General features: G+C 40.8%; 1 pseudogene; it reads right to left on the reverse strand.

The window, feature by feature from the left end:
* Nucleotides 1-18,478: 18,478 nt before the first annotated feature.
* Nucleotides 18,479-21,840, reverse strand: LOC144828033 (F-box/WD repeat-containing protein 7 pseudogene; annotated as a pseudogene).
* Between the last annotated feature and the right edge of the window lie 1,368 nt (nt 21,841-23,208).

Here is a 23,208-nt window from a genome sequence, read left to right on the forward strand (position 1 = left end):
TGCTGTGGATCAAAGATGCACCCAATTTTGGAACAGATCCGGATGACTTAGTGATGAGTTTCATAGAACAGTATTCTACATGTGCTGTTCCAAAGGCAAAGGAAGACAAAAGCCTAAGAGAACAAGTTTTACGCTTCCAAAGCCATCGTTGTGGAAAGTAATGTTGTCGTAAATTCAGAAACAAGGACAAGTTCTACACAAAATGTCGTTTCGCCTTTCCACGACCGGTGATTTCTAAAGGAAGAGTGAACAGTTTGATGTCTTCACTGCGACATAATGTGATGAAGAAATCACCCAAAAATACGTACAATTTGAAAAGGAACGAAGAGTCCAAGTACATCAACGACTACAACCCAGTGATTTTGTCCATGTGGAATGCTAACATGGATATACAGTTTGTGGCTGATAACTGTATGGCTGTGGCTCGGTATGTGACATCTTACATCACCAAAAAAGAAAAGACAGAATTGAAGGATATGTGGGAGGACATTTCCCATGAAAAGAGCCTCAGTAAGAAGTTGTACAGTTTCAGTCTGAAGATGTTGTCGCATCGAGAAATCGGAGCTTACGAATGTTCTGACCGGTTGTCTTCATGAAGTCTCTATGCCAAATCCAGGAGTATCATTTGGGCGAGTCTTGGTTTTGTTGCAAAGCGTAATCGAGTTCTGAAACCTGTACGGGAAATTGAGTATTTTGCGGAGAAGGAGCCAAACAGTACAGATATTTTGAAGACCAACATGTTGGATACATATTATCCAAATAGAAGCAGTCACCTCGAGAATGTTTGTCTGTATGAGGTTCTACAAAATTACATATTCAAGAGGAACATCAAAGAAGATATTGATAAAGGAGTGTATGCTGTAATTGGAAGTGAGGGATTTCTGGTCAAGCAAAGAAAATGCCACTTGGTAAACCATCGAAAATTGAGTGGCGAATCTCCTGAAAGAAAATAGTTTTTCTATTTAGCACTTTTGCAACTTTTCAAGCCTTGGCGTGCAGAAGAGGAACTGCTTGGAGATTTCCTCTGTTACGAAGACTCTTTCAATGCCGCCAAGGAGACCATAGAATGTCCTGTTTTTCCCAAATATCTAGAAATGTTGAATGCGGAAATCGAGCAGGAAGCAACGATTGCAGCCGAGATTGCTAGAGACAGTTCTCAGGACAGTCAGAGTTCTGTTTCATTGAGTCAGGATCCACTAGGAGGACCAGTTATCGAAAATGAAGCTGCCACTGCCATGACTGAAGTGGAAAGAGCCATGGCACATGCTCAGGAGGATGCGGTTAACTTAGAAGACTTGGAAAGACAACTCAATGTTGAGCAGAGGAAAATATATGACAAAGTTACCAACCAAATAGATCATGGATTAAGTCATGAGAAGAAAGAGTGCTTATGTACGTCGTTGAAGCCTGTCCGACTGTACGTGAGTGGAGAAGCGGGAACTGGAAAAAGTTTCCTCATTAAAGCAATTTCATGTTATTTGCAGAAAAGGACTGAGTCATCGCTGTCTTGTGTTGTCACCGCTCCAACTGGACTGGCAGCACATAACATTAAAGGTATTACTTTGCATCGTCTACTGATGCTGCCAGTGGAGCATGATAACAAATTACAATACCACAAGTTATCTGGAGATGCTTGTTGTGAAGTTTCAAGAGTCTTGAGGAAAATTAAATTTCTTATCATTGACGAAGTAAGCATGGTTTCCAATGTCATGCTTGCCTTTGTGCATTTGAGAATGCAAGAAGTTCTCAAAACAGAGTATGATGTGTTATTTGGTGGCAAACACATCATTGTTTTCGGTGATCTTCTGCAGCTGACACCAGTGAAAGGACGACCTGTGTTCAAAATGCTCACGCATGAAGATACCAGGAAGTGCCTAGGGAGCATTGGCAACGTCAATATATGGTTAAACTTCAATTATGCTGAACTGCGTGAAAATATGCGTCAAGCGAAGGATGAAGATTATAAGAATATTCTACAAGATGTTAGAATCGGAAAAGTGACCGAGCATGGGAAAGAAGCTTTACATGCACGATTACTGTCAAATTTGTATCCAGAAGAAGACGTTGTGCCTGAGAATATTTTTCAGAAAATTACTGAGAAGAAATCTGGAATATGTTTGATGCCAACTCTTGCAGAATGTGCCATCTTCAACAACAAAATGTTGCATTTAGAAAACCAAGAGATTGTGAAACTGGAAGCTATTGACAGAGTAGAGCATATGGTAGCAACAATTATATTGTCTGAGAATTTGAAATCAAAATTGGATTCATTAGAGAAGACTATATCTAAAACTGCAGGTTTTGAAAAGACTCTGAATGTGTGCTTAAATTGCCGTATCATTTTAAGAAGGAATTTACATGTTCAAAGAGGTCTGGTAAATGGATCAATGGTTAATGTTGTTGATTTTGAGAAATACAGAAATAGAGATGGAATTGAATTTTTAAGAATTAAATTTGATGGCATTGAGGAAGTACAGCTAATTGGTCGTTGCTCTGCTAGGTTTTTGCTTGTAAAAGACTTATATGTTCGCCGTAAGCAGTTTCCTGTTTGCTTGGCATATGCGGTGACAATCCATAAATGGCAAGGTTTAAGTGTAGACAGTGCATTGGTGAATATTGGCAGTTCTGTGTTCAAGGAGTTTATGGCATATGTGGCATTGTCATGAGTCAGAACTTTATCGGGATTGTACTTGATTGAGTGTGATGTCACAAACATTTGTGCGGATCTAGATTGTGTTAAGGAATACAATAGGTTAAGAAGAGAGTATGCGCCACATTTGCCTCAATATCCTTTGTTTGAGAAACGTGTGGTAGGCCGGAAACGAAGAAATGTGAACAATAGTAGAGAGGTTGTAGCAAAAAGACGAAAAGTCGATGAACCAGAAATTATAAGCAGAAAGAAAAAGGATTTTGTTGAAGATGTTGTTGGTTTTCAATTTGAAAACAGTTCTGGTGTCAACTGCTATGCTAATGTAGTGGTTAATGTTTTGTTTTCTCTAGAAAATTTAAAAGAAGAGATTGTGGTCAATTTGGATCAAAGATTTTTCAGTTTGTTGAATTCTGTGTTAGAGAAATGTAGCACTGATAGAACAAAAATAGAAAGTGTGTCTGAAATTCGAAATCTGTTAGACAAATGTTCAGGTCAAACGCAATTCTCTCAAAATATTCAGCAAGATTGTCAGGAGTTTTTAATGTATATGCTTGATGTATTGCAAGATGAAGGTGTAGATGTAGATCACCTGTTTGGCCTTTCTTATCAATGGCAGCATGACTGCGAGTACTGTAGGGTATCAAGTACTACTAGTGTAGACTCAGAAAAATGTATATATTTAACTTTGCCAGACAGTAAATCAGTGTCCTTTAATAAGCTAGTAAAAGCAGCCGATCACAACATGGAGTGTAGCCAATGTAAGTCTGAAATGTTGTCCACATTATTTATACGAACATATGGCCAGTATGTCATTTTAATGTTCCAACGATGTAGGCCTGATGGAACAAAATTGACAACTTTAATTAAAAATTTTGTGGCTTCGCAGTTGTCAATATCAGGAAGGACTTTTGTAACTGCAGCAATTATATATCATGACGGTCCTTCAACAACATCAGGACATTACACAGCTTATTTGAAGTCTAGAAACGGCTGGTCATTCTGCAATGATTCTGTTTTAACTTTAAAAAAAAAATTGCCTTTTGACCTTAAAAATTCTTACCTGGTGTTTTTACAACCAAAAATTTAGGGAAAGAATCTCGGGATTTGCTCTGAGGAATTTCAAGAGGTTCTAATGGCTCCTACACTATTTGGCCTTGAGGATAAGTGTAGTACAGAGTCAAAAGTTATTTTTCAGTTTTAAGTAGTTCCTGAAAAAAAAGAAGGTTTTCTTACAGAAAGTGGTGGGCACGGATTAGTTAAATGACAACAGAGTATTTCCCAAAGCAAACGGTGTTCTTACCATAACACTTGACATCATGGAAAAATAACTGCACTTTGAATGAGTTCAGAAAAACTGTTTCTTTTAATAAGCTAATTCAAGCAGCCAATCAAAACATGGAGTAGAGGTAATGTAAGTCTGCAATGCTGTCGACATATTTTGAACAAACTTTTGGTTATAATGTCATTTGAAAATTCCAACTATATAATCCTGATGAAAATAAGTTTTCAACTTTAATTTCAAATGTTGTGGCTACACAGTCGTTGATTTTAGAAAAAAAATTCTAACTGCAGCTATTATATGACATGATGGTCCTTTGACAACATCCACTTATTACACATCTTATTAAAAATATTCTTACTTTCTGTTTTCAGAAGAAAGAATTTACGGTAGGTAACTGGCCTATAATGATTCTAGGGGTTGATATAATTTTATGTACTGTTTTAAATTGCTTTGTGATTAAAAGTGATGTAGAGAATTAAATAATTGTAGTAGTCATAGAGGTAGTGTAAGTTTGCTTCATAGTAAGCAGTATCAGTGTCATAGGAAATGTGGAACATGAGTGAGCAAGAAGGGTGAGATATTACTAGTACAGGATTGTGGGGGTGATCTTGAATGTTTTCTTTCTGAAAGTTGCGGAAAAAGAAAATGACGGGATTTGCTTAGAAGAATTCCAAGAGTTATAAATGGCTCTTACACGATTTGGCCTTGTGGAAAAGTGTGGTAGAGAGCGAGAAGTCATTTATTGTATGTAACATATTTGTCAAAACGATGGAGCTTTTCTTTCAGAAAGTGGCGGGCTGAAAATAATAACAGCACAACAGAGTGTAAGCTGTTCATAGGATATCCTTCGACGTCATGGAAAGTAAGTTAATTTTAAGGAGTTCTGATTTTTGATTGGTTATGTTATATGGGTTTTTTAAACACAATCATTTTGATTGTGGTTTTTTTCCCCGCTGTTATATGATGAATACCTTCAAGTCACTGTTTTTAGTGAAATTTGATATATTCTGAGAACAGCAAAAATAAACCATTTAACATGTATAATTAATTCTGTACTTTTTGTATTTATGATATACATTTAGAACTGTGTAGGAGGCATGGAGAAGCTGAGGCTTTTGTAAGTGTCAAAGTTGTTGCATAAAGTGCTCACCTTCTGCGTAGTCTTTCGTATGATAGTCTACATCTGCACAATGAGATACCTAAGCAAAGGAAACACAGGTGATGTGATTGTGGAATGAGCAAAAAAAATTGCACGTTTTTCAATTACATTACCTGTGTTTCCTAACATTACGCATCACATTGTGTAGATGAGGTTTAGGCCTGTTCCAGGAGACAGAGGAGGTCTGACGTTTGTTCAAGAGTGCAGTGGACATGACTCACTTCGTTGGTAGGCCTGCACAAGTATTATCTGCTCTGTACTCTTCAACAAGCCTAAATTTCATCTGCAACCCTGAGTAGGACTCACCTGAAACAAATCTGTGGATAGGCCACACCTTATCAGCATCTAGAAACAATCATTTAAAATGGTAAGGGCAGATTTATGATGGCCGTGCGCCTCTTTTGCGCCGCTGTTCCGTCACTTTTGTGACGCAGCAGCAGTGTAAAAGATGCACCATGTTGCAAGATAGGCCTCACTTCATCTCCAACAAGATACCGTCAGAGTTTAAAATGTATATAATTAGGACTGTGTAGGGGGCATGGAGAAGCTGAGGCTTCAGTAAGTGTCAAAGTTGTTGCATGCAGTGCTGAACTTCTGCGTATTCTTTCATATGCTGGACTACATCTGCACAATGAGATACCTAAGCAAAGGAAACACAAGTGATGTGATTGTGAAATGAGCAAAAGAAATTGCACGTTTTTCAATTACATCACCTGTGTTTCCTAACATTACGAATCACATTGTGCAGATCAGGTTTAGGCCTGTCCAGGGAGACAGAGGAGGTCTGGCCTTTGTTAAAGAGTGCAGTGGACATGACTCACCTCATTGGTAAGCATGCACATGTATTATCTCCTCTGTACTCTTCAACAAGTCTAAATTTCATCTGTAACCCTGAGTAGGCCTCACCTCAAACAAACCCCTGGATAGGCCACACCTTATCGGCATCCTGAATCAATCATTTAAAATGTTAGGGGCAGATTTATGATGGCCGTGCGCCTCTTTTGTGCCGCTGTTGCATCACTTATGTGATGCAGCAGTGATGCAAAAGATGCACCATGTTGCAAGATAGGCCTCACTTCATCTGCAACAAGATACTGTTAGTTTAAAATGTATATATCTAGGACTGTGTAGGGGGCATGGAGAAGCAGAGGCTTCTGTAAGTGTCAAAGTTGTTGAAAAACTGTTTGTCCTTCAATCTTTTCCCTTGTCTTTGCTAATTTTTAAATACATGTTTTAATATTTTTCAAAATTTTGTTCTTTCTTTCACAGATTGAAAGTATAAAAATAACAAGTGACTAAGTTAACGACAATTATAAGGTAAATGTTTTGTACTCTTTTCATTACATTTCTATCACATTTAACTTCTATTAGTTCCACTGCTTCATTTCTTTAACCCTCAGTTTCCTGCCTTTGCTACTTCCCTCATTCCTTTCTCTATTACTTACTTACTCTACTCCTTCCACTCCTTTTCTCAGTCCCTCTGTTCTCATAGTTCCTCACTCCTGTTCACTCACTCCGTCTCTATTACTCTCACTGTCTCTGACTGATCACTCTTTCACTACTAGTTCATTATGCTTTCTCCCTGTAGTTCAAGCACACTAAGGGGCATATTATCAACACAGGCAATAAAATTATCGCTGCTTTTATCGGCAGAAAACTGCCGCAAAAGCGGCTTTAGCTGCAGTTTTCTGTCGCAAAAGCGGCTTTAGCGGCAGATTTCTGCCGATAAAAGCAGCGATTATCGGCAGAAAACTGCCGCAAAAGCGGCTTTAGCGGCAGTTTTCTGCCGCAAAAGCGGCTTTAGCGGCAGATTTCTGCCGATAAAAGCAGCGATAATTTTATCACCTATGTTGATAATATGCCCCTATGTTATTTACATTTCTTTGCTGTTTCAATCATTCCTTTTCTGTTACTTCTTCTTTTCTGCTTTCTGTTTTTTCTCTCTGTTATTCCACATGTTTTAATCTTATTTTGAACATTCACTCACATTCTCTAAGAAACTCTTGTTTATTATTCTTCTACTCTCCTGTTTTTCTTTCACTTCCTTATCTATTTTGTTTTTCACAATTAGACCCTCTTCCATCTTTTTTTCGGTAAATAGATCTATTAAACAGTATCTCTGTGTTACTCCCTATAGCTGTCTTTCTTTTAACATTACTCTCTGTTTCCTTCCCTTATACTTACTCTTCTTTTTTTTTTTTAAAACATTTTTGTTTCGCTTCCGGTTCGCGTACCGGCGAGTGAACCGGAAAGCGAACCAAAAGAAATAGAGGTTGCCAGAGTGCTAAACATTCTAGCAATTTTTTTATAAAGGGGAGGTAGTTCTGAAAAGAACTTTTTTTTAAATTATTTTTGTTGTTTTATATTTTTTTATTATTTTTCTGAATTTTTTGTAACTTTTTTTTCATTTTTTGAACGGTTTTATATTTTTTTTGTTTTTTTTGGGGGGGAAACGAAAACGATTCATTGTGAAGGGCTCAACAGGAGCAACAAAAAAACAAGAATTTATTCTCTGGGGCGTTTCGGACAATCATGATTATCAATTGCTAAGTTAATTAAATTGATGCTACTTTCTCTGTAGCAAATCAACTGACCGCAACGCACGCACACTTGTTTGATTGTCCCGAACCTCATCTGTATATTTGGGACCATGTCCCTCGCCTCTGGGCCCGTCACTTCCTCTACATTTGATCTTCGGGCCACAGGAGGGGGGTTGTCCTGCAGGTCACGTAGCTGCGCAGCACTGTAGTTGATAGGGTGCCACCTCTCCATATGGCGATGCATCGTATAATTGCCATAACTGTATTTTTTATTTGTCCCTCTGGACAGATCTTTCTTGCATATAAGGCAAGTTACATACCAGGCATTCACTTTTTTTTGGCCCCGGGGATATTTAAAAAATTGCCAAATGAAACTCTCTTTGACACGGGACGTCCTAGGCTCTTCTTGCAAAAACTGCCTCCTCTCTTGCTCCTCTTCCTCTTCTTCCTCTTCTTCCTCCTCTTGATTGAGGATTACCTGAGGAGGTGGTCCTCTCTTCCTAGGAGGTGGTGGTGGTGGTGGGGGTGCACCAGCTGAAGCTACAACACTTGCCATTGCTAAGTGATGAAAAAAGGTCTTCCTCTCACAAAGATGAAAGTCAGAGTGAGGAAACAAGGAGGGGTTTTCATCATTTGGGAAAAAAAATAGTTCTGAACCAATAAAAAGTGTTATTTTTAGGTCACATGACCTAGCCTTACATCATTAGGAAACCAAAAGTGAAATGAACCAATGAAAAGTGTTATTAACAAGTCACATGACCTGTTATGCTTACGTTACGCGCTCCGCACCGCGTCTCGGATCGCTTCCGGGAAGCTGCACTTCGCGCCTCGCTTCGCGTACCGGAGCACTTCCGGGTGCGCTAACGCGACGCGTCATATGACGCATTACGCGACAACGCGATACGTCGTGGTTACGCGACGCGTCACCATGTTGTTTTCTAACGCGGCAGTTGCGCAAACGGAACGTTTACCGGTTCGCGGACCGGGTCGCGGCAGCAAATTGAGCTAACGGGAAGCTACCCGGTTCGCGGACCGGGAGCGAAACAAAAAAAAATATTAAAAAAAATACATTAAAAAATTGTATTAAAAACATATAAAATATATTTTTCGATTTAAAGAAGAATACATTTTAAAGCTTTTGATATTTACTATTAAAAAACCATTGAAATTCACTGAAAAACCCATAGGTTATAGACCATATATAGTTAGGAGTTAGCATTTACAAAACCTTGAAAATTCACTGAAAAAACCATAGGTTATAGACCATATATAGTTAGGAATTAGCATTTACAAAACCTTATTTTACTCACACAAAACCATTGAAATTCCATATATAGTTAGTTGCACTAACTATAAATCGCGCACCCGCAATCCACTGCCGATCATGTCACATATTACATCATTCATGACATGGTCAGTGACATCACTGATGACATCACTGATGACATCTCAAATGACATCACTGATGACATCACTAATGACATCTCAAATGACATTTGAGATGTCATCAGTGATGTAATCAGTGATGTCATTTGAGATGTCATCAGTGATGTCACTGACCACTGATCAGCAGTGGATTGTGGGTGCGAGATATATAGTTAGTGCAACTAACTATATATGGAATTTCAATGGTTTTGTGTGAGTAAAATAAGGTTTTGTAAATGCTAATTCCTAACTATATATGGTCTATAACCTATGTTTTTTTCAGTGAATTTTCAAGGTTTTGTAAATGCTAATTCCTAACTATATATGGTCTATAACCTATGTTTTTTTCAGTGAATATATATATATATATATATATATATATACATATATCCATCCAAGTTACTCCAGTGTGTGCTCCCAATCTTCGGGGTTGTGTGAGACCGGCGGAGAAAACCAGTAAACAATATCCAATAAAAACGAAGTCCCACTCACGCTCTCGGAGTCAGGCTGACGCAGTAAATCACAGGTTACGTACAAGCAAGTTGGGGGTTTATTCACATCATAAACCCACGTGACGTGTTTCGCCACCAAAGTGGCTTGTTCACACAGCGTTAGTGTACTCAGAATCACCATTACATACAATTGGTCATAGGCATAAACAACGGACTTCATGCCAATATTCTGCCCGAATCGTGGGCACCATCGTGTAGTATCACAAAGTTCATATATACGAGTTGGAGTACTCGGTACATCAGATGTGCAAATACAGCATGTCTCTCCCTTGTGCTGTGTTACCTTGATAGTGAAGAGATACTCAATACTGGTATAGATAGCATACAACTAGAAACGTGTCGCCATTTCTGAAAAGCGCACACAGGGGTGAGTTACTGGTAGTTCTACTGTGCCTGGTGTGGCCAGATGCTACATGCGGGTGTGGACTTACATGGGGAATAGTGTTCCTGGTATGCCTGGACGGTCCAAGATCAAAAAAATGAACTGCAATTGCGCAGGAAAATCAAAGTTGAATCAATCTAGATGACACCATGGTTGCTGCAGCAGTCAAACTCCGGTTAGTGGGTGATGTGGTGCCATGGCACTGAACCTGTCAGCGGCTTAAAGAGACAGGAGCTAAATGTCTAACCCTTGTTAGTGGGAACATGGTTTGAAAGAGGGACCTGTGTATTGTGAATGCCTATGTCAGTAATTGGTGCCTTTCCACCCCCATGTGTCATACTCCTCATGTTCACAAAATAGATCAAAAGTGCAGGTAAAAATCTTATCTGTCGCTCGGAGTGTGACTTGAAGGATGGTCTGAAGAAAAGGGTAGGGATCCCGTTGCAACCTGCTTGAGACGTATTCCTTTCCTTTCCTCCTGTGGGGAAGAGATACATATTTACAAATTAGAAAGGCTGAAAGATGTACATTAAAATAAGTAAAGCAAAATATTTAAAAAGACATAAAATCAAACATGAATTTCATTCTTCCTGTAAGTGTATCGCCATTTTCTCATCCATATTGTGTCAATTCGGGAAACGGGCACACATACCCACAATGTGCCTTGACTCTCGCTGTCTGAGTCTAAGCACTCAGTTGCCACCCCTTACTTTTGGTAACACTTGTTCTATGGCATAATAAAACAGTTTAGTGTAATCAGAGAAATGGTGGTTGTTGAAGTGGTGAGCGATCGGATATTGTTTATCTTTATTGGTGATCAACCTCATGTGTTCTAGGACATGTTTCTTTGCAATGTGTGTGGTGCTTCCTACATATTTGTAGCTTGTATGGGCTCTCCAGTACATAGATGACAAATGTGCTTGTGCATGTCAGAAACTGAGATATGCTGACCATGGTGTTTGTGCTGGTATTCCAAAATTCTTTGACCAACTTGCTACTTTCGCATGCTTTACAATGGCCACATGGAAAGAAACCCTGAAGACAAATACCCTTTCTGATGGTACTGTGTGTCAAATCACTGTGGACCAATAGGTCTTTGAGGTTGCGGCTCTTCTGTATGTAATGCTTGGTCTCTCTGGTAGGTTCTTGCATATAATGGGGTGATTCTTTAAAATCCCCCAGTAACGATTGGCCACCCTCCTTATCTGGTCTGATTTGCCAATGTTGGTCATGATCATATGTGTGATGTTCTCATTGTCACCCTCGGTTGCCACTTTCTCTCTAGTGCTAAGTGTGTCTGTTCTGTCTTCCTCTATCTGTTCCGTCTACTGTCTACCTCTCTCACCTCTCTCTACTGTCTACCTCTCTCACCTCTCTCTCACCCTCTCCATCACTTTCTTCAGGACCCAAGAGGGGTACCCTCTTGCTCTGAACAAGTCAGTCATGGCTAATACCTCCATGTTGTAGTCAGATGTGGAACTGCAATTCCTCTTTGCCCTGAGAAGCTCCCCATACGGTATGCTCCATTTGAGATTGTCTGGGTAACTGCTTAAGGCATGAAGGAGGGTATTGCCTGCCTTTGCATTTGCGATAAAGGATTTTGTGTACAACGTGTTTTCACACATGTATCCAGATATTCTACCTCTTTCTTGCTTAAAGAACTGGTCAATGTTAGATTTCCATCATTGAGATTCAGATCCTTAATGAAAAGTAAAGCCTCACTTTCTTCTCCTTGCCATACCACAAAGATATCATCTATGTATCTAAGCCATAATTTCACTTTTGTGAAAAGTTCTTGGTACTGGGTGTTGGTTGTGATGTCCTCTTCCCATGCCCCTATAAATAGGTTTGCCAAGCTCAGCGCAAAGCACATACCCATTGTGGTACCATGCTCTTGCTTGTAGATTTCCTTGTTGAACATAAAAAAATTGTTCTTGAGGCAAAATCTGATCATTGTCAAGAACATGTTTGTATGTTCTAAGTATCTGACATCCCTGCATGTGAGGAACCTAGCAAGTGCTGCAATTCCCTGCTCTTTGTTGATTATGGTATAGAGTGAATTGATATCCAAAGTTATCAGGATGTAGTTCTCTTCCCATACCAGTCTGTCAATCTTACCCAAGAAATCTTTGGTGTGCCTAACGTAGGAGGATAGGGTGGACACAAAATCTCTTAAAAAATGGTCCACATATCTTGAGATGTTTTCTAAAGAGCTGCCCTTGATGAGATAATGGGTCTGCCTGGGGGGTGCCTCTATTTTTATGGATCTTTAGGAGGAGATACATAACTGGTAAGATGGGGTAGTCTTTCTTTAAAAAACAGAATTACTCCCATTCTATCAGTCCCTTATCTTTCCACTCTTGTAGCATTTCCCAAATGTCGGTGATGCTTCTGTTGTACTCCACCTGATTGGACCCACTGTAAGTATTGCTGTCACCTAACTGTCACAGTGCTTCCCCGATGTACATTTCCCTAGGTAGAATAACGAAGTTACCCTCCTTATCTGCTGGTCTCACTACTATAGTTTCATCAGTGGCTAAGTCTTCCATGGCTCTTTTTTAGGTAACTGTCAGGTTGTGTTTGAAACTTCTCATTTTCTTGGGCCAGTTCCTTTGTCTGAAATTGAGGAGTTCATTTCTCACTAAATCCTGAAAGGTGTCAATGTTGTCATGCGCCATTTTTGGATCTGTGGTTTAAAATTGCTACTAGCTGTATTTTCATATCTGACATCTAATTTATCTAAAATGAGTAAGGCGTCTCTGCTAATGTGTGTCTCATCCGGATTGTTTTGTAATTTGTGTAGGGCAATCATGGTGTCAATGTCCCATGTAGCCAACCTCTCCCCTTGTGTCGACGTTCTGTGTGGTACTGTTCCCTTCTTTTTGCTGGTTTCAATTTGTGCCACTTTCTGAGTTTTAACTTTCTGCAGAATCACATCAATTTTACTGTCCACATAGTTCATGGGTACTGAGGGGCAAAAGGAGAGTCCTAAGCAAAGAGTTATTTTATCTTTGTTGCTTATTGTCTTAGCTGTTAAATTCACAATGGTTTGATCTACCATCTCGTCATCCATCACAGATTCTTCTTGGAGCGTGTTTGGCGTTTTCCCATGTACTCCGTATTTTTCTCTTTTCTTTCTTCTTTGTCTGATTCTGTTCTTCCTCTTCCTTTGGTACCCCTTCCTCTTCCTGTCCTCCTTCCCCTCACTTTGGGGAATCCTTTGACTGGTTCATTCGGGTCATCGATCTCATTGTTTGGCGTCTCTCCTTCATGAGCCGATACTCGTCTAAAAAAGTCGTTTTAGGCCGAGGTACTCTTTCTGTGTCTGATAAAGAACTTTCCGAGGTTCTGTTGTTTTCTGATTCCTCAGTATTCGTGTCGCTCATGCTGGTTACTTCTTCCTCTTCCTGCACTCGATGTTGATGCATACTGTTGTTAGATGGTTTTGACTTATCAATAAGGTGATCGTATTTCTTACTGTAGGTCAGAATCCTGCCCGACTCATAATCCCCACAGTCTCTGTGCAGTTTCCGCTGCTTCCTCCTTTTGATATCGTCTTCCATTATCTTGAGTCATTTCTTCATATCGTCCAGGAATTTAATGACAGTGTCCTGATCCTCATGAGTATTCAAGGTTAATTTGATTTGTACTATTTTCTGTTTGATCTTGTCTCTGTCTGACCAGGTGTATTTCACCAGTATTTCTTTTTTTTTTTTAAGTTTGATTTTATTGAAATAAGAGAAAAAGGGGAAAAGGGGGGGGAGGAAAAGAAGAAACAGCAAAAGGGTATAATAATAATTACAACTTAAGGAAAATTACAAAGAATATTAAATAAGTATTACAATGAGCATGTAAAATATGAGCATATAAGGTACAAAGAAGATATATAAATGTTCTGTATACAAATGATGAAATAACAATGAAACAAAAAGGCAAAGTAAGTTCAAGGTGGTTTGCGAACCTCAACAGATAACTTTCCTTTGAGTAGGTTAGCTTAGATTATAAGATTTGCCAGATTTTGCTCAAATATTGGAATGTGTTAAAAAAGGACACGGAGATAGGAATGCTGATTGGGGACAGACCTTTAGTCTCCTTTCGTAAGGCACCCTCCATTAAAGACACGATAGTGAATAGCCATTTCAAACAAGTGAGAACTCTAAGCTGGTTAGAAAAATGCCAACTGGGATTCAGCAAATGCTTAACATGCAAAGCATGCAAAATTGGCCAAAACATGAAAACCATAAAAGATCCAAAAGGAAGAACCTTTGTGATAAATGATAAAATAACATGTGACTCACAATTTGTGGTTTACCAAATACAGTGTTTCTGTGGGAAAAAATACATTAGCTCAACAATCTGCCCACTTAAAAAGAGAATACTCGAACACACCATAGCTATTCAAAACAATGATCTGAGTTATGCGACAGCAAAACATTTAAAGACTCACCCAGGAAAAACTTGGAAATATATGAGATATGCTGGAATTGCAATGGTGGGGGAGAATGAAAGAGGTGGTGATCGAGTCACCAGACTAAGACGACTAGAATCGAAACTAATAATACGATTCAAAACTAGAAACCCATGGGGCCTCAACGCCGATGAGGAACTTTATGTACACTTATAGGGTTGATGAACTGAATACGAAAAACTGAATATATTTAACTTGTCTCTATACAAGCTGAATACTTTACGAATGTTTCGAATGCAATACATGTGACAAAGATTTTTTGAATTTTTTTTATCATAGCACTGTGTAAGCTGTTGATCAAAGCATCGAATGGCACAAACAGACCAATTGGCACTTAGCCATAATGCATGGGCACTTAGTCCATCAACAACCTTCCTAGCACTTTGCTAGAAAACTGCGCCAGCAAATATGCGTATACATAACTATGTTGAGATATAACGCTATGTTATGCAACATGATGCGCGATTATAAAGTATGCACTGCGGCGGATGACATCACATCCGTGATGTCATCAGTGATGTCATCAGTGATGTCACTGACCATGTCATGAGTGATGTAATATGTGACGTCATCAACAGTGCATTGCGGGCGCGCGAGTTATAGTTAACTATAATGGGGGAATTTCAATGGTTTTGTATGAGTGAAATGTCCAGCTAACTACAACATGTGTGAAACCTATGGTTTTTCAGTGAATTTCTAAGTTTTTTTAATGCTAATTTTGAACTATAACGTGTGTGAAACCTTTGTTTTTTTTGTGAATTTGTAAGGTTTTTTAAATGCTAATTTTTAACTATAACGCGGTTGAAACCTATGGTTTTTTCAGTGAATTTCTAAGGTTTTTTAAATGCTCATTTTTAACTATAACGTCGCTGAAACCTTTGGTTTTTTCAGTGAATTTCAAAGGTTTTGTAAATGATAATTTTTAAATGTATTAATTGTTATATTTTTTATACTGATTTACTACATTATTTTAAATTATTTATTTTAAGATATTTTATTTTTTAAATTACATTACATATTTTTTATATAAATTGAAAAATAAATGTTTTTAAAAATATTGAAATTGTAATTATTTTTTTTTAATATATATTTTTTAATTTATATATATTTTATATAGCAGGCAATGATATCCTATGGAAGGAAATTCACATTACTGTAACTACTATTAGAATTACTTTTCAGGATCAGTAGTGGGCTAAAAGATGCAGCAATGAGGTCTCTCCTCAAGACAGCTGAGTAAATCGGAATTCGTAGTTCGGCTGATTTTTTAGGAATTTTTTAAAGTTCCAAAACTCCACACTTAGAAGAATTTCCAAGTAAACATGCCAATGTTAGCCTATGGAAGGAAATTCAAGTTACTGTAAGTATGGTTACATTTACTTTTCAGGGTCCGTCCTGGGCTCAAAGATGCAGCACTGACGTCTTTCGTGATAACAGGTGAGTAAATCGGAATTCGCAGTTCGGCTGATTTTACAGGATTTTTTTAAACTTCCAAAACTCCCCACTTAGAAAAATTTCCATTTGAAACCAGTCAATGTTAGCCTGTGCACTGTTAATTCACTCTACCTTTTTCTCACTGTTGTGCCTCTGCTGTGACCCAGAGAATGCCCTGCGACTGTGCCTGCTTATGTTCTTTGTGAAAAACGTTCTTAATAGTAGCAGCATCATCTTTTTGGTGTGTAGGAACACACAGCCTGTGTCCACACGTGCTGTATACTAGGTAGTGCGAAGGCGAGAGGTGAAAATGTAAGATTGCACGTAATGACCATCCCCTGCTCAAAGCAGGTAGTGCAAGAACAGAGAGGAGAACGACTCACCATCGATGACAGCCCAAAACCAAGACATGCAGAGGGTGGAGCAACTTTCTAAAAAATCAGGATGGATAAGAGTTTAGTCTTACATCGTTGTGAAATATGGAGAAAGTCTGAAAAGTAGCGAAGTACAAGAAGGATGTTCCTCGGATGAGAGATTGGATGGACAACATTTTGAACAAAGGGATATTCTATGAAACTGTGGATAATAGTGGAGGTTCTGGAAAGCTGTGGAGGATGTATGCAACATTAGGAGCTTGTATGCAGCATGGAAGTAATATTCTGTGAATTGTAAAGAGTGTAACAATTCTGTAGGTTACTGAAGGATAGGAGCAAAGTTCTGTAGTGTCAAAGCACACGAGCGACTTCTGTATTGTTGTGAAAGATGTGAGAGGAGTTATTTGGATTTGTGAGGAATAGAAGCAAGGTCTATGGAACTAGGAAGGATGCAAGAGGAGCTCAAGAAAGCTGCTAACGGTGTGCTGTGGAGTTGCGAGGGATGGGGGAATTCTGTGCAACTTTTAAGGAAACTGAACAAATGGAGGTGACTCAAGTGGTGTAAAAGGCAGCAGATGTGGGAAAACAGAAGACATTCTGCAAATTAGTTAGGGGGAGTTATGCATAGTTGTAAAACATGGGAGGAACTTTCTGTATATTTTGAAGGTGTAGATTTGTGATGGAAGGGAAGTATGCTCTACACTTTTGAAGGATGGGAAAGTGCTATGAAGTTGAGAAGGGATAGAAAGAGTTTGTAAAGATGTGAGAGCAGTTCTGCAGATTTTGAAACATGCAACAGTTCTGTATAGTTGTGAAGGATGGGAGGTAGGAGATAGAGTGCGGCACGCTAACCCCTGAGGGCATCTTGGTGCCGAGTACCAGAGGTGGTACTCACTTACTTTATCGACTTCAGAAGGATGAAGGGCTGAGTGGTCACGCCGGAATTGAAACCTGTGACAAGGAGGTCAAAGGGACATTCCTGACCTGGTCAGAAGATAACCGAGAGAAGTAAGAGTGGCAACTACTTGACCCGAAGGAGGTCAGCAAGGGAAGCATTAAGATGCTGTTCAAAGTAGCACTGTATCTTCCTGGCCTGACAGGGTGGGTGAGCTGGTGAACTCAGCAGTGCTGCTGAGACCCCAAGGCTGAAGCGGAAATGTAACAGCGCCAGCACTTGGTGTCCCATGGGGTCTGATCGCTATTGAGAGGTGCCTGTAGTCACCAATTCAAAGTAGTGTGTCACTGCAGTGAAGAGGTGAATCTCTCCATTTCAAACGAAAGAACTGGAAGCACCCAGTGTCTGACAACACCAGCCCATTTAAAGCAGGCAAACAAGGGACGTCAGTGCAAACCTGCAATATCACTCAGTGACTCCAGGGCTCACTGTGCCCTGCAGATCACGAGACTGAATCCAGCAATACCACTCTGACTTCAGGGCTCACTGTGCCTGCAGATCACAAGACTAAATCCACCAATGTCACTCGAGGACTTCAGTGATCACTGTGGCGGGAGTGCAAATCACGAGACTGAATCCGGCAATAGCACTCAGTGACTTCAGGGCTCACTGTGGTATGTCGTGATACTGTCACTAAGCTCACTTTGAGGGGCACTCCTCTGACAGAGGCCAGTGTTTGCCAGAGCACCAGAGGAGAGCATGTCCGCATCAGAGGAGAGGTGTCCGCAGCAGGAGTCAGGACAGGTTTAGGACAGAGCTAGCGAGCTATGGGGTGGGCTCACAGTCGGAGACCCCCATGGCACACTTCACACTCTGCACAGGGCCGTGCATACACACTGCGAGACACCTACAGACACTTCACAACTAACAGACAACGAATATGGCAACACTGGGTACAGATCTAGCATTTACTGAGAAACTCAGACCAGCGCCATTTTAAAAAGACAGAGGTCAGTCCCCCTAGAAAGTACAGCAAATGAGATTCTTCACTGGTGACGTTTGGCCAATGAGAGTTGCTCTAATTTTGATAGCGAGGCTTGGAATGCAAACTGTGCCGGATAGATTGACGTATCCTTCTTCGGGTTGAGAGATGATTAAAGTTTGAGCTAGAGAGATTAGAAGCGGAAATGCGATGAGAGATATTTCGGGTCCGACTCCCAGTGCTGGTCATTGATTTAATTAAATTGTTGCCGTATGGATATCGAAAATTGGTGGTCTAGGAGTGACAGCAGAGAGGGACGGGGTCACAATAGTAGAGGCACAAGGAACGGAATTTGGCAGTCAACTTACACATTTATTATTGCAACTTTGTTTCTTCTGTGCCATTTCGACTACCAACTGCACACACTAGCTTAGTATTGGAAACCTGAATTCGCCATACGACTCCTCCACTACCACCACTTTCCTGAGCCACCAGGTTACGGATGAAATCGCCTGTCTTCAGGTCCCAAAGTTTAACGGTGCCATCATCTGAGCTTGTTACCACAAACCTCGAGCTGAACTGTAAGCAAGTGACAGCACTCTGATGCTTCTGGGGGGCCTGCAGTGTCTGTAAGCACTGTCCTGTCTTTATATCCCAGATCTTCACAGTGGAGTCAGCATTTCTTGAGACGAGGGTGTTGTCCCACAGCTCCATCCCACTGGTCAGGGACTGATGACCCATAAGCATGTGCAAAAATTTCCACTTTCCTCATCCCAGACACGGATAGAGGTGTCCAAGGAGCCGCTCACAATATGCTCCCCATCAAACTGCAAGGAGTAGACTCTGTTGGTGTGTCCTTGCAGAGTGTGAATGCAAGTCTCCATCTCCGGGTCCCGGACCTTCACAGTGTAATCATAAGCACCGCTGACCACCTTCTTGCCATTGTACTGCACACAGCGAACAGCAGCCACATGACCCATAAGTACATGCAGACACTGTCCAGTCTCAATGTCCCAGAGCCGCAGGGTGGCATCACGTGAGCCTCTAACAACCCTGCTTGCGTGGAGGTGCATACAGCGCACTGTGGATGTATGCCCGTACAGGGTGTGGATGCACTCGCCAGAGTCTGCCTTCCAGACCTTCAGCGTCCTGTCTGTGGTGCCACTAATCACTATATTATCTCTCATCTGAGAGGACCAGACGCTGCCTGTGTGCCCTACCAATGTCTGAACACACCCTCTTGTGACATCAGACCACACCTTTAGCGTGTTGTGACCAGACCCGCTAACTATCCGGTTCCCACAGAACTGAAGACAAGTTATGACGTGATCATCATGTCCCTTTACCACCTTAGGGGGCCTGATGTCCCTGCTTCGCCAGTTCATATCTATCTTGTGCTGCCTCATGAAACCAGATTTCCATGGACTGTACATGAAACCAGGTGTCAGGATCCTCCACCATCTCAGGTTGAGGGGCTCATCAATTCCTTCATCTCCGCATTTTTCCCGCCATAGAAAATTGTCCTCAGCCAGGATCCTCCAGTAGCGGCAGATCTGAGCGGCTCGCAGAAGGTCCCGGGGCTCCAAGAAGGATAGTACGTACAGTGCAAGCTCTTTGGGTAGTAAAGAGATGAAATCCAATGCAATAGCGAAACATATGGAGAAAGAACATGAAAGTCGGTGGGAATGTCTCAAATTCTGGGCCATAGAACAAGTGCCATTAAGTTTCATATTCATTAGAGAGCCTCCTGTTTTCATATTATCATCATTATAAACCTGTGCAAATATAATAATAAACACGTGTGCTACAAACAAAAAGTAAATACAATGTTTACAAATCATCGGCTTGCTGACTGTCATGGCATCTAAAACATAAAGAAAACACATAAATAATGTACGGTATATGATCACCTTGTTGTGTGGCATCATATGTTCATTTGTGCCCAAAAATAATAGTAATAATTAATTAGTGTGAAATTTTATCAAAAAAGTCTCGGGGTGAGACGCGAACTCTTGTCAGTAGCTGAAACCCACGGCAAAAGATGCACGTACTGGTTGAGCTACGCCCCCATTCACATGAAAAGCAGTCAGATAGGTAAAATAGACTGGTTTACAAGCATGCAACCCAAGTGGGTACAGCCGATATGAGTAAATACCTAAACATACCAGTGCACTTCTCAGTAAACATATGATTGATACGCCCAAGTGGGCCATAATAAAAACTTATAAAAAATAGCCTACCATGTGACACTGTCTCGATATTTAAACACATAACAATAATAAAATACACTACAGATCGAGATTTGGCTAGCTAGCAGCCTATTTGACCCTAGTGGGTAAAAATAACCAGTGTACTAAATGCCTAATGCGGCATCATATACAAACTAATAACAATGTACAAATTACATATTGTTTTGACCTCAGGGGCCAGCATTTGCATAACATTGTAAAGGTAAACAACCTTTACGACGCAAATTTTACATCGCAGAGCCTTTACAACGCAACCATTACAACGCAAACTATTACAACGCATTGCTCTGGGGGCGCTCTAGGATAGGGAATAGGTTAATTTACTATCCAATAACCTTTCTTAGTGTCCACGGGGACTGGAGTTGGAATAGTAAATTAAACTATTCACTATCCAGCACCCCAAAGCACTATGCGTTGTAATGGACTGCGTTGTAATACTTGCGTTGTAAAGGCATGCGATGTAAAAGCATGTGTTGTAATGTCATACATCCCATTGTAAATCACGTTGGAACTGTGGCTCGATGACTTGCATCATATACTTGATTTGAGATGGTTCACAGCGATCGATGAGCTCATCCAATGCTAGCAACCTCTCGGGACCGGTCCACTTCTGAAAGGTTCGCAGCCAGTCCTGCAGCTCTGCTGGAGGGGCGATGGAAGGGATTCGTCGAAGCTGATGCCCATGGTTGTTGGCATTTCGCAGGTCCCCAAACGTTGTGGCACTGTTTATGCATTGTGCTAATGACCAAAAACTGCTGTACTCTGAGCCTTTGCATAACTTCTTTCCAGGAGCTAGGGCTCTCACATCGACACCACTCTCAGACTTTCGTTTCATCTTGGGCCGAACATGACGAATGAGGTTCCCCTCCTCAGTACGCTCCAGATAATCAATCCAGCGCTCATCTGTCATATAATAGAGGTAGACGTCACTGCCATCCTCTCCATCTTCGCTCTCTTCCTCCCATTCATCCTCTCCTCGCACGCCAGAGCGGTCAGACTCTTCCGACTCATCCTCCTCTTCCTCCCCCAAACGGCCTGAATCTCTGACTCTTCTTCCTCCTCTCTGCCCGTGCCTCTGGAATGTTCCTGAGACACGTTGCCATTCAAAGCATCTCCTGTAGAACTGGATGGCCTTGGCTGTGTGTTGTTGTGCGAGCAGCTACCCCGGCCAGTATCACCACTACACTGCCTCTTCCGGCACGTCAGGCAGTCACTGTTAATTTCCAGAATGCGGGTGGTAATCCCCTTCACATGCAGGAGATCTTATATGGAGTTGAACCTCTTCAGCTCCTCTCTCTTCCGCATGATGCCCCGGGCTCTCCTCCTGCTGATATCCCTCAGTGCCCCCTCCAGCTCCTTGACGCCCGCTCGGTTGATGTCCACCGCGCTCCTCCGCTGCGGCTCCGGATACTCCATGCTCTCTCTACCCGAGGATCTACTCCAACAGCAGCCAGGAAACTCAGAGGACCTACAGGTCTCCGTGCGCATTTATTATTATTTTGTTTTAATTGAGCCTATGTATGCCGAGTTGGAATCCCCATGTAAAGAAAAAAAAAGGCTTTTTTTTTTTATCGGCAGGGTACGCGTACCTACGCGAACCCCGCGATTTAAAAAAAAAAAATTGGGGCTTTGGGGGTCCTTGTGGGACCCCCTGAGCAGGCCTAGGGGGTCAGGATGTTTCTACTCTGCCCCCTTTGCGTGTTTTCCACCTTTTTTCCCCTGCTTTCTTGTGCCTCAGTCTACCGAGGCACAAGATGGCTGCCAACACTTTCTGGTTTAGAGTGTTGACAGACAGTTGACAGCCAATTAGCTTTCAGCTCGTGCTCGGGAAGGTACAGAGTACAGTAAGCTTACAGTAAGCTTACCGTAACACCTCCAATATATATCTATGATTTTACTTACGATTTTCTCATGAACTACTGAACTGATTTACACCATTCAACAAAAAGAGTGATCTGCGAATAGAACTCTACCTTTTTGCCAAGTTTGGTGTAATTCCGTTCAGCCGTTCGGGCTGTAGCCCTGGCTAAAGGTCCTATGGGAAATTGCATAGGGAAAACACAAATCACCCCCAAACTTTCAGGGAAGGAGCGGAGCGGAGCAGGCCATTTTCTTGGAGAAATTCGCAAAGATTCGTCCACCGACGCCAAAGTTAATCCAAATAGAATGTTGCGGATTTCCTACGGAAACTAGGTTTTAACTATAACTACCAACTGGCGACTGCCAGTAGGTAATATATATCTAGATATATATATTCATTTAAAAAACTGTAAGTTTTAGTGGTGTTATAGTTAGCTGGACATTTTACTCATACAAAACCAATGAAATTGCTCCTATATAGTTAGTTGTACTAACTATATTTCGCGCACCCGCAATCCACTGCTGATGATGTCACATATTAGATCATTCATGACATGGTCAGTGACATCACTGATAACATCTCAAATGACATCACTGATGACATCATCCAGTGAATGTGGTTTGCTTAGTTATTTAAATATGCATTATATATATAGCAATTTACATTGAAGAATGAGTGGATATATATAAATAAATATTTTGATGGAGGATTTAGTAGCAGTGTAATTGACTGTTTCCTTGACCAATTTATAATGTCTCACTAAATATAGTGGATAGTGACTAAACTGTGTGAATATCTGTATCACTTTGTCAGTTGTTGTGTAAACTGATTCTACAGTTGGTTACTAGCTATGTGAAAGTCTATATTAGGTATTGAGTAGTTAACTGAGTATTTGTATGGGAGTGTGAAAGTGTGTGTGGTTCGGTGGGGGGTGTGTGACTGTCCAAAGATGTGTGAATAGTTGATTCGGGAGATATATGAAGTTAAACCTACAT

The sequence above is a fragment of the Lissotriton helveticus genome, chromosome 4_1, assembly GCF_964261635.1.
Source record: "Lissotriton helveticus chromosome 4_1, aLisHel1.1, whole genome shotgun sequence".
Taxonomy (NCBI): Eukaryota; Metazoa; Chordata; class Amphibia; order Caudata; family Salamandridae; genus Lissotriton; species Lissotriton helveticus.